The 13,332-nt window shown below is 39.8% G+C and overlaps 1 protein-coding gene and 1 long non-coding RNA gene across 2 annotated transcripts in view; one reads left to right on the top strand and one right to left on the bottom strand.

Annotated features, from left to right (window-relative positions):
- Positions 1-13,332, top strand: part of LOC140238826 (uncharacterized) — a 57,811-nt gene that overhangs the window by 36,399 nt on the left and 8,080 nt on the right. The gene's annotated exons all lie outside the window — the stretch shown is intronic.
- Positions 110-3,708, bottom strand: LOC140238900 (uncharacterized). Its single transcript, XR_011901930.1, has 3 exons — positions 3,601-3,708; positions 3,034-3,185; positions 110-2,085 (listed from the first exon to the last, which is right to left on the bottom strand). It is a non-coding gene; the product is annotated as an uncharacterized lncRNA (long non-coding RNA).

The raw sequence follows: 13,332 nt of genomic DNA, 5'->3' as shown, positions 1-13,332 counted from the left end.
TACACAATGTGCACACGCCCGCAACCACCGTCTCAAACAGTGTTCACGAATGAAATACAGTAAACAGTAAACGAGGCAATTTCTCTTTTTTAAAACAATTATTTGCCATTAGCGTACATTTACTAGAATAGCAGCACTTGACATCTATGTTGATGGTTACCAAAATGCTGATTAGAATACCATACACAGTAAGAACATGCTTGAATCCTGCAAAATATATATAATTATTTCTCATCAACAGTATTTCGTTTTGAAAGGTAAAGAACCTCAGTCTCCATTTGCGGACATCTAAAAACAAACAAAAAAATCCATCTGAAAGCAATCTTCTTAAATGATTAAAAGCATTAGAAAAGAATGAGTCCTCGGTGAATATGTCTTTCATGAACAAATCTCTGTGACATATATCCAAAGAGTTTGAAAAACGATACAAATTGCGTTGACTACATTAACTGCATTGATAGCCTCAATTTTTTTTTTTTAATGTGACATATACTATAATGTGTCCAGCATCACAAACGTTACACCAGTTAGAAAAACAAAATTCTCTCTTTAAGCAATATTTCAATATCTCTATCTTTTTAACAATTTGTGGTTACATATCCTAGCTAATTATGACTGTACGCTGTTGCATTGAACTTTCGTCAATGTACAACTAAATTAGAATGGTGACTGCCAAATTTTTAAAAATCTACTCTTAGTCTGATATTATTTTTGTGTTCTGCAGACCAGTGTGATAAGATATCTGTACTGAATACTCGTCTCTCAGTGAAGAAAAAAAAATCACCTCTCCAAAATGCATGGGTAATGTTTCCCTCTAATACTTTCCCTTATTCCAAGTACCAGAATACATTGCTGGGGCCCTGAATAGCTAACATATATTACAGTATTACCAACATCATGACAATTATGGCACATGTGAAAGAAACCTGGCAAAACATACATCTTCACCAGTACATTTTCTTTTCACTACTTCTTGTACTTGGCGTTTGGATTGAAACCTTTTACTTATGTTCGTTCCTTTAAGCTACATACTATTCTTTTATATCTTAAACTAGAAAAGAAAAAACATGCTCTATGCTATTTCCCTTCAGATTCACCAACTGTTACTTAGTGAAATTTTCTCTTTTTAAGCACTTCAGCGTGCAGTTTTCTTTTTTTTTTTCTAACATGTCACATATTTTCCTCCGTCTGATGAAGAAAGGCAAAGTTCACTTCTCTTTTGTTGGCCCCCAATAAAAACAAAAACAAAAGACATTCCAATCTGACAGGATTAAAATGTTGGCGTTTGGGCTTCAAAAGAAATAACAGGATCAATTTCCATGAACTACTAGTATGCGGCTTGTAACTCTGAGTCTCAAAGGCATGGTATAGTTTTGGTTGAGATGGAGATTCAGACTTTAACTTTTTGCAAGCAAATAAAAACAACTTATGAAATATGAAAGAGCATCAAATTCTTAGAGTAATTTGAAGTTTGTTTGATTAAAGTTCTTGGTTTTGAAACGGCCTAGAAATTTTTTAAAAAGTGACACAGAATGATAATAATTAGAAGTGGGTGCCACCTTTTATTAGGACCTCTTTGTTTTTGTACATCTCAGCCTTTTCAAAACCAATTTTTGACAAATAAATCTGGAATTCCTCTTGGTATTGTTTACTCTTTAATATTTCATAACAGGGTTCTCATTATTTTACAAAATCTCCGTCTCAGCCCCCATCTCAACCAAAAGTAGACCATCCCTCATCCCTTTAATGCTGCCATCAAAATTGGAAGTAGATCTATATCAAATCATATTGTAAATGCTCTTTGCCAAGTAGTGTTGTGCACATTTTGATATCAGGCCTTGTTTTACTTCATCACTAAGGGAAAAAAAAAGAAAAAAAAATTAGAAAAGAAGCATTTCATCTGGATTAGTAGTAATTTCTAATACACATGTCTTTTATATATTCAACTTCTATAATAGTCCTGAAAGCACATTGTGATTATATTTGAGAAGTTTAGATGGATGCATTCCACGTGTAAGTTCAGGTTCTGATGACATCCTTCATACGTAATCTGGATGCGGACCGGATAGCCTGGCAGGGTTGTTTCTGGAGAGAGACAGAGAGAGATAGAGAGAGAAAAAGAATGGTATATCTGTCTTTACTTGATGAGGAAAGTGACATGGGCATTTTAATCTTTGGTGAAGACACAGTGAAATAATTACGCTAATAAAGACATACGGTTACTTGATTTCCTCTATATGTAGTGTTTCCTTGAAACTGTAAAGTATATTATTTTATACAGTAGATCCTAATTGTAGCAATTTAGCCGTGAGTACACAACGAAATATAAAATGTAGGAAACTTTCATGACCCAAATATCCAATTCTTTCCATTAAGCTTCTTATTCCATTCAGAAGAGTTTCAAGGTAGTGCTTGCCTGATACTGCAAATGGATACATTCAACACTTTCGTGCATATAATGTCCCCATGACCTTTCACATCAATACCCTCATAACTAATCAAAGTCAAATTGCTTTAAGGTTATGGTAACTTTGCCATCCGAAGGTAAATACAATGTCATGGTAAAAATGCTCTACAGTCAATAAAAATCAGGGTTTCCCTGTGATTTACAATCAGCAGCAAAATCACAACACTCCTAACTAAAATGCTACTTGTACAAGGCTCAGCAGGTAATTATCTCTTCTGTATAAAACCAAAGTTGAAGATAATCTGCTGAGTAAATGTTAAGTTATTGCAAGATGAGAATAGGACAGATGTGCGTGTGAATGGATGACTGCAACAACATAAAAACTCCTGCAACCATCTTTGACAGAGGCTAAAAAAAAAAAAAAAAAATCAGCGTTAATTCATGTAAATCTTCGTTGTTGGAGTGATTGACTACATGCATATGCAGTACTGCATTCATTTAGCAAAACATGCGTTAATTTTCTGCCCAATGAACTATCGACAGTCAAAATTTGGTCAAGATGTCAAAGGCTTGACAAAATATTCCAACATATTTGGGGTTTACATTTTACATGTATTATTGCTTACCTCCCATATTTCCTTTCGAAATAGAGTACAGGATGCACAGATTAGAAGTTGGTAGTCAGGACATCTGTCTCTTTCTTCTTTTTTCTCTCTCCCTCTCTTGTGCGTAGTTGGCTGTGGTTTGCAGGGTCCATTTTGTCCACTTTGTGCTAATTCTGGTCGAAAATACAATTAACAAAAACTTAAATAAGTTATCATTTTTATGAGTGAAACAGGATAATCATACTGCAACAAAAAACAAACACATTCATCATGAATTAGAATTAATCATCACGATCTCATTAATCCCTTAGTATGAGATTTTGGATCTTCAGATCACTGTCAACATTAATTTGTCTTACATGTAATACATTAATCATGTCACAAATTGTTATTATCATCTTTGATGCTCTAAAGCCATATCTTACTGAAAATGAATTATATAGCATGGAAGTCATCTTGACACCTGTAATTCCTGTACACAAATATTTGATTGTATCATGCTCTCATTTGTATGTGGATTAGGATATGATTTCCCTGCATAAATCGGTTTGTATTCATGAGATGATATTCCTAATTTCAAATCGACACTTGTGAGCTGGAAAGGGCATTCACATCGCAGTCAAGACATCTTTCTATCTCCCCCTCACTCTAGTGGATGTGATCTCAAACTCAGCATGTCCATTTGTTGCTGACACCTTGATAAAAATAAAGAACAATACATCACAGTTTATCACCCTTACATCATACTTAACACAACATAATAATGGAAAGTTAATTGATTTGAGACTACAGACGTATTTTCATCTGTGCACACATTAAACACTTGTGCCAATTGACGTGGTTGAGAAATATTTCATTACATATAATGTCTTACTTGATTACATTCATGTTTGATTTTTATATGATCTCATCAGTAGATAGAATACCGTTCTTTCATATGATCCTCTACAATAGAACATGCAATGAATTTACAAGAAAACAAGAATACACATTTGATCATAGATTTGCTCCCCTTCTTATATAAATGAAGATACACGTGTATAAGATTATTCTCTCTTTGTTTGCAAAGTACTTGTACACTGCATTGTAATGCAACTGTCAAAGTGAAAACATGCTTGTTACAATTTATTCAAATGGAATAGGAATATTTGATACTCAATGTATTTAGATTTGGCATTATTTTCAACTGGGCACTGAAGTGATACATTTGATAATCAAACACTTAGTAAGTTAGTATTTAGAAGATATTTCAATTTAGACCGCTATTTAAGACATTTACCGTTTCTTACCTTCTGGTTCTGCACTTTGTTGCAGGTAGATAGAGCTCAGTCTTTACAATTAGATTTTGGCAAGTCGGGATAGGCCTATGTCTCTCTCTCTCTCTGTTGAAGTTTGAAGACAAGACTCAGTCTGTCCACTTGTTGGTACATCTAGCTGAAAACAGAAATCAACATGACTCAAATAATTTTTTTCATCTTTAAAGCAGAGCATTATAAGCTAACAGTGAACAAAAAACAAAATCAATTTGAAATTTGATTGTTTTGAAAAGGCATCTTGACATTGACATAATTTGCTTTGCTCCCCATGCAAATCAATTATAACTAAAAATATATCTCTTTTATTAAGATGATATTTTTTTTTTTTAGCTTTTTAAAAAGTTAAAAAAGAAGGAAGATATTTAGGTTTCAGTGAGTCGGTCTAAATGATCCATTAAAAATGTAATATTTACATTTTTTTTCAAACGAACCTTTATTCTTTGAGACATTAACATAAGAAATTGGTACTTATGAGTAAAGACATTTCTAAATAGTTCCTCTTTGACTAGATCTATTTGTAAACTAGAAGAGTACATGTAAATGATTCACAGATTAGGAGAGGTTGGCAGTCAGGACTGAACACTTTCTCTCTCTCTCTTTCGGGCATATTCGAACGGCAAGATCACTTGGTTGTAGACTCGCTTTTATATAAAACACCTAGGCCTAAATCCTAGACTCTTTTTCTGAACCCACAGGTCTACAAATACCAGAAAGAGTGGAATCAACCTTAGACCTATGCTCTAGAGACTAATATTAGTCTAGCCAATTCACGTTAGAGCTAATGTTAGGATCTTCTGTTAGATCTAATATGAACTTTTAGATCAAAGTTAGCCTACGTGATATGCATAGATTTTAGAACCTCTACATGCCTAAACTTAGGTCTAGCTAGGCCTAGTAGTAAGCTGGGTCTTTACAACCAAACTGCCTAGATATGAGTAGTAGGTTACTAGAAACCTCTAAAACGTTAGGTAGAATCAGTGGCCCAGATCTTGACTAAGGTTAGACCCAGATCTTGACTAAGGTTAGACCTAGATCCTAATTCCAGACGCCAGCTATTTATGCTTCAGACCCCCGGCCCTAGTGTTTATATTGTAGGTCTAACGTTAGTATATTAGACTCTAAACGTTGGTAGATCTACATCTACACCTTCTGTATTGACTACAGCCCCTTGCCCTGGACCTGGCTCTGATCTAGCCCTACAGATACATTTATAACCAGCGCAGTAACGTTGTCGTTAGTAGTAGTGGGCCTGTACTGTCCACGTTATACAAACAACTGCTAATGTGCTAACGTTAGGTGGGTGATTATACTATCATAGGGCCTAGCCCGATTGAATTGTTTTGGCATAATAACAGGCGTAGCCGTACATTTTAGCACTAACAGTGTAACACTAACGTTAGAGTAACACTAGGTCTACCCCTACTAGCTAGAATGTCTAACACTAAACCTTAAACGTTAGTACAGCTAACAGTTAGAGAGAGTGTAACCGTTATAGATTAGACCTAACAGTAGACGAGGATTCAGTCCAACTGCATGTGATGAGGCCATAAATTACAAACCTAGATCGAACGAACAAGACACCTAAATCTAGACGTAGACCTAATGTTTGTTAGGCCTCTCTTTGCACCGTGTCAAGACTTGCTTTACGGAATAATCGGTGTTCCACTAACAAGCACCACCGGCACGGTCGGGTGGCGGCCCGGGGGTTGGTAGGCATGCCCGCGCCCACGGGATCGGTGCGAAAGCCATCGGCCTAACGTAGTACTAGCGCTTGAACCTTGATATTAACCAAGTCTCAGATCAAAGTTGTATATCTAACTGTTAGATCAAAATATATTTTTAAGTTCCGTTATGCAGTGCAATAAAGAACTATGTATTTATTTACTAAGTTACTTACATTCGAAGGAAATAGTCCCTTTTTCAGTCATCACGTTTCCAACTCAACGACCGAAACATGCATCGACATCTCTCGCGCGAGAGATTTTACCTGTAGCTAGCTCGTAGGGGTAGACGTACGCACACGTATTAAGTATTCGCGCGCACACAAGCTGCGCGGGGCTACTGGAAAATGCTCGAAAATGCATTTCCTGCAAGTTCAGAGTTTTGATTAAAAGTAAAGATTTCTTCAAGAAAACTAGAAATAATATTGACACATTCAATTAAAGAAGCACTTGTAGGTTTATAAAACATTGAATTACTTTTGGAAGCGCATCTAATTAGCTTGGAAAAACAAACTTTGCAGAACGTTAATTAATCTGTGAATATTTCGAGAAAACAACACCCAAACATTTGAGAGCCCCATATATGGCTGTACAAAATGACTTTTTTAAGATTGCTAAGGAGACACATTTAAATTGCCAATTTCATTAAAAGGGACAATTAAAACTCATGATCTTTCAAATATCAATTGAATGCAAGCAAAAAATAAAAATCGTGATTTTTGACATGCTTCTGAATTTTGTGCTAAAAATGACATTTTTCGGCAAAAACGCGCGTGACATCCGGCCGTACGCTATTCCTTAGTATTTTTGCAAGACTTTCAGTATGAGAACGGAGCACTAACAAAAAATGCCGTCGAATCCTTATCTAGAGCCTTTTTTGAGGTTTGGCAGGTCTACTATAATTTGCAAATACAAATACATTGGATTTGTTACTTACTCAGTTTGTTTGTTTGTTTTATTTATTTCAATACGGTTTTAAAAAACCGACTATCAGCCTCGGGGCTGTTTTTCAGTGAGTCCGTATATATCAATATACATGGTATAAAACAACAAAATAAAATACAAAGCAAAATATAGCATTCACAAACACGACAAGAAACATATTGACAAAACAAAAATACAATAACAAGGCTTGATTAGGGTTAAAAAAATCATATAGATACAAAAAAAAAAACGAAAAAGAAAAGAAAACACAATGTCATATAAGTCATTTGGGTGGGGAGAGCCGAGGGGGAAAAAAGTAGTCTAGACAACAACAACAAAAAATGAATTATACAAATCTAAGAATTACCTTATTAAAACGGAGTTTGGAAAATGATACAATTTATGTTTGACACAAATCTATTTAACTGGGTTTCACATCTGAGATTAATCGGGAGGCTGTTAAAGACTTTTGACGCTACATACAATGCGCTGTTTCTCTTGAAATTTGTGTTTGGCTTTGGGAGGGAAACTTTAGATACGTTGTTGCGACACGGATCGTCGCCCCTACACGGATTGTCGCCCCCGGCTCGGGGTCGACAATCCTTGACGGAGTTGGCGGCACGGATTGTCGCCCCTCTCACGGATTGTCGTCTGGCGACAATCCGTGACGAGGGCTGGCGGCACGGATTGTCGCCCGCCCTCGAAGCACATTTTGCTGGTGTAAGGGGGTCGCAATTCAAATAAAAGATCTTGTACAAAGTGCAAGTTTGGGTTCTCAGCACCGTTGGGTATAAGGCCCACTTTATTTTGTGTATAAAATCAACTCCAACAAAAGAGGGCAGAAGATGCCGCTTACATAACCTGCAAGAAAACAAAACAACGAAAATCCTTTGTGATAAACAGTGTCAAAACAGAAAGTAAGCATTCGCCTGAATGCATGTTTCATAGATGCAATTTATGACAAAATATGAAACAGAAACAAATCCCCACTATATATTCATTACGTTTTCTACGTCCCACAGTTCACAATTAAGTTATACTAACTTATGTAACACATTAACATAGGGATAACACTATACTGACATGATAAGAGAATCTGACGCATCCCAGAACAATGGTGAAAGAACAGAAAGACGAGGAACTGGGATAAGGAGAGGAAGATAGAAGAATAGAGGAAAAGTAAAACAAGGAAAGAAGAATGATCGAGAAGAACCAGAAAGAGGAGAATAAGAAGACAAAGAAGAAGGAAAAGGAGGAGATGCAGAAGGAAGAGATTGACGAGGGAGGGGGACACTACGATCAAATATGTACAAACTCATAATGAAATTACCCACACGGCAGCTTACAAGGTGCATGTACACGTATATAATAGCTATAGATGACCAAATCTGAAGTGATACAATTGTATAACAAATACCGTCTCAACAAATAGAACACATAGATTATAATACATGTAACTAGCACATCTTTGCAAGGTTATGCTATGCCTGATCTCAAATAAAGAGTGGGAGAGAACCCTTGTCATGCTTGACTGAATATATAACATGGGGGGGGGGGGGGTCTGTGTACCCTGACCATGGTCACTACCAAAGCTGAGTTGGCTTTTCGCAAGGTATGTTTGGTAATGTGTATACAACATTCTACAGTTGGCTAAAACAGCTTACTTACAAAAAAGAAATAACATAAATTATATCTATTGAGATTTACTGGGGTAAAAATATCAAGCTCTTAACTCCATTCCCCAATTTACTTCTATGCTATCTATCTCCCACAGAGAGATCACAGGACATTACTGCATACCATGATAAACTACGTGACTAGCATAGACAGTAATAGATGCTTCATAAATAGCGTCAACTCTATGACACAGACTCAAGTTCAACTCCAGGCTTATCAAACTAATATTTTCATTAATTGAGTTGAAGCTAACTATACATCCCCCAGAGTTTCTGTGAAAGAACCAACTAACTCAAAAGGTACATTTCAATAAAATGTTATCTGGAATATAATGTTACACATGTATTTGTTGCATTGTTACCATAGTTGATGAAGTAAAACTTACTTAAAGAGGAACTTACCAAACTAAAGGTTCTCCCTGTCCACAAACATGAACAAATTATCACAACTGGAGCACTTGAGTTGTACACCTCCCAGTCATGAGCTCACATAGCAAAATGGGGGTATGAGGACAGTGTCGATGCCATGGCCAGTGTGGGTAAGGGGACAGCTCTTTGTCTCCTTAGTTTGATATGGCTGGTCATAAACTTCAGGGTCACAATAGATACATAGACATTGTTTGGCAATAAACTTCATGGTCACAATAGATGCATGGACATTGCTTGCCCCCTTCTTAATCCAATACCCACAGTGCATGTGTTGTAGGTATGGGTAGGGACTAAAATTTATCTCTACCTGTATTCCACATAGAGACCTACATATTGTATGAGTACAAGGGAGATATGTTATAGTGACTTATAAAAGTGACACCATATTCCGGGCATCTAATCAAAGTGCTATGGCTGAAATAAAGTGAAATTATTTAGGTGAAAGTGCATTCCCTTACATTCTCCCCTGCTTTTTCAGAAGTTTGTCCTCAAACTTACACTTTTCTTAGATCAATGTTGGAAATTTGCTCCATTTGATAACAAACCCCAAACAATTATAGTGACACTAACCCATTCACACAAAATTTTCCTGACCAGCCCATAAACATGCACTAAAAGAACCAAAATAATTACAATAGACAATAATAATGATGTATATACACTATTTACAAAAACAACAATCCACGCTGAAATGGTAACACTATCCTTAGGATGTCAGTGCACCTACCCTACAACTAAATGTAGATCACCAGTCATCCCATTTTACTTCGCTATCAAGGCCTCGCTGAAGCCTCTTGATTAATTCTTGACTGTTGACTTCACATGAAATTACTCTGTTTGTTGAGGCATCATCATCTGCATCATCTGAAAGGTTTTTAACAACTGAGCGTGGAAGATTGAACAGATTACTATGGTTTCCCTTCCCAATTCTTGCACTACGACGGAGAAGATATGGAGAATGATGACATTCATCACTAGAAGTACCACTTTCGTCTACCAGAGGATCATTAGGATACCTTCCTACTACCACTAGATCTGGCCAGGAAGAAGAACTGGAGTCATCTGATGTGACATTTGCTTCTGGGCGTGTGTGGGCCCGACGTACGTGCCTTTCTTCGCCTGCTGGGAGGAGGGGCTGGATCCCATCCCTGGCTGGTGGGACACTCTCGGAGTTCTCTGCGATGGACAGTCTGTTGATCGCCAGCGCCGTCTGCTCTCTCTACGACATACACTGCTCCGTCCCCGGGACGAGAGACAACCTTATACACGGTGGGTTGCCATTCATCTGCTATCTTATGTCTGCCTTGTGGGTGGTTTTTTAGGTACACCCTAGTTCCTATTCTCAGGGGTCTCTCTCTAGCAGTTTTGTCAAATTGTGACTTTCGATTGTCGGCCTCTTGGATGAGCTTCTCCCCTGCCTTTTGGTATGCCCAGTGAAGAACCTCAGTATGGTCGGCAACCCAGTCATGAACATTGGCGAAGTCTTTGTGTGCTTTCTCCCCTAACAGGAAGTCAACTGGGAGTTTGGGATCCCTTCCAAACATAAGGTAGAATGGGGTGAAACCTGTAGAAGAGTGAGTGGTGGCATTGTATGCATACAGGACTTCTGGGAGGAACTCTGACCACTTACGTTTCTTCTCGGGAGGGAGTGTCTTGAGGAGATCGTGTAGTGTCCTGTTAAATCGTTCTGCCTGGCCATTTCCTTCAGGATGGTATGGAGTGGTATGAGACTTGTGTACTCCATACTGCTTGCATAGAGAGTGAATAAGTGCCGATTCAAAATTCCGACCCTGGTCCGAGTGGATTCTCTGCGGCACCCCAAATTTGCTGAACCACTCTCTCATGAGAACCCTCGCTGTTGTTTCTGCAGTTTGATTTCTTGTCGGTATGGCTAACGAGTATTTTGAAAATACGTCAGTCATGACAAGGACATTCTCCCTGCCTGTTGAGTCGGGTTCCAGCATTGTGAAGTCCACCGCAAGCAACTCATTTGGGCGAGTCGCTATCATACCTCTGAGTGGCTCACAAATTTTTGGTGGGTTCTTGGCTTTAATGCAGCGATCACATTGGGCACACCATTCAGTAATATGATTTGTCATCCTAGGCCAGTAACAGCGGCTCCTAACCAGGCTTGTTGTTCTCTTCACGGCCTGGTGTCCTGCTTGATCATGGCAAGCCTTCAGCACATCACCGACCAGGACCTGGGGTAACAGTAACTGCCAAAGTCGTCCTTCCTCGCACACACGATAAAGTAGCCCATCTTTCTCCCTCACCTTATCCATTTGCCTCAGCAGGAGGATCACCTCTTCCTGCTCGCTAGCTCTCTGCTCGGCATCAGGTTTCCTACCTTGCTCCCAGTAATAGCGTAGACGGCTTATGGCTGGGTCCCGCTGCTGGAACAACTGTAGTTGGTCGTGTGTGTAGTTTGGGAATGGCGCCTGTGTACTGCTGTCATCTGTATTCCCCCATGCACCCTGGGCATTAGACTCGGCTGTGGTATGTTTCAAGTCATCTGGTAACCGGGTAACTCCAACCATCTCGCAGCAGGTCTGTGAACCGTCTGTGTTCCCGTCTGGGAGGTGTGGTCTGCGAGACAACCCATCTGCTACCTTGTTGGCGACACCTGGTTTGTACTTGACATCAAAGTCAAATGAGGAGAGGGCACCCACCCATCGTTGCTCGACTGCTCCCAGTTTCGCTGATTTGAGGTGGGCCAGCGGGTTATTGTCTGTGAAGACAACAAATCTGTTGCCAAGAAGATACTCGCGAAATTTCTCAGTAATCGCCCATTTCATTCCAAACAGCTCAAGCTTCATACTGGAGTACCTTTCCATATTCCTCTCCGCCCCGCGCAGTGTTCTGCTGGCATAAGCGATGACACGCCGCTGCCCCTCCTGTCGCTGGAAAAGAACTGCTCCGAGACCTTGGAAGCTGGCATCCACTTCGACTTCAAATGGCTGGGTGTAATCAGCGTAGCCCAGGACTGGTGGCTGGCACAACTTGTGCTTCAGCTCGTCGAAGGCGGCCTGGTGTTCTGGTCCCCAACTGAAAGGAACAGGCCTCCTACTCTTCAGCTTCTCCATGTGTTCACCTACCAGCTTGTGTAGAGGTCCAGCTATTTGTGAGAAACCCTGCACGAACCGCCTGTAGAAGGAACAGAATCCAAGAAAGGATCTCAGCTCTTTCAGATTGCGGGGGGCAGGCCAATCCCGCACCACTTCCACTTTGTCTGGATCAGTCATCACTCCTTCCCGGGATACTTTATGACCCAAGTATTTCACCTCTGGCCGGAACATCTGGCATTTGGAAGGCTTGATCTTCAGTCCGTGCTGCCGTAGTCTGTCGAATACACGCTCCAATCTTTCAAGATGTTCCTCAAAGGTGCGGGAGTAAACCAGCAAGTCATCAAGATAGCAAAGAACAGATGAGAAAAACTGGTCTGCAAGACAAGCTTGCATCAAGCGTTGGAATGTTCCAGGCGCATTGCATAGTCCGAACGGCATGCGGATGTACTCGAATAAGCCGAATGGTGTTGTGAACCCAGTCTTGTGACGATCCTCCTCATCCATTGCTACTTGATGATATCCTGATAGCAAGTCTAGAGAGGAGAACCATCTAGCTCCATGGAGGGCATCCATGGACTCATCAATCCTTGGAATTGGGTGAGCATCCTTTCTCGTCTTCTGGTTTAGCTTGCGATAATCGACGCATAATCGCAAGGTGCCGTCAGCTTTCCGAACCAAGACGATAGGGGATGCATAGGGGCTGGTACTTTCCTTGATTATTTTCTTCTCAAGCAGTTGACGGATATGTTCCCTCACCTCCTCGAGCTGTGATGGGGGAATCCTTCGGTATGGGAGTCGGATTGGCTCATCGTCCACCGTTCGAATTTTGTGGGTAACTGTCTCTGTATAGCCAAGGTCATCGTCCGAACAAGCGAAGACATCAACATTTTTCATCACCAAAGCCTCTGCCTGCGTTCTCTTTTCCTGGGTTAAGCCATCCCACATCATACCAGTAGTGTTGAGGATATGGTCCCCCGCGGAATTCCCCTGGTGGGCTGTTTGAACCTCCACTCGTTCACACATAATGCTATTATCGTCGATCATGGTGGCACGTTGGATGCATCCGACGGGAGTTCGAGCCGGTATGAAAATGTCCTCTGCAGTAGAATTAACCAACTGTACTGACATTCGACCTTTGGTAGAGAATGTTACCGTGGGGTTGATAGTGAGGTCCTTTGGGGTTTGCGCA

This window comes from Diadema setosum, chromosome 15 (genome assembly GCF_964275005.1).
Source record: "Diadema setosum chromosome 15, eeDiaSeto1, whole genome shotgun sequence".
NCBI lineage: Eukaryota > Metazoa > Echinodermata > Echinoidea > Diadematoida > Diadematidae > Diadema > Diadema setosum.
This window is presented reverse-complemented; position numbering and strand designations above follow the sequence as displayed.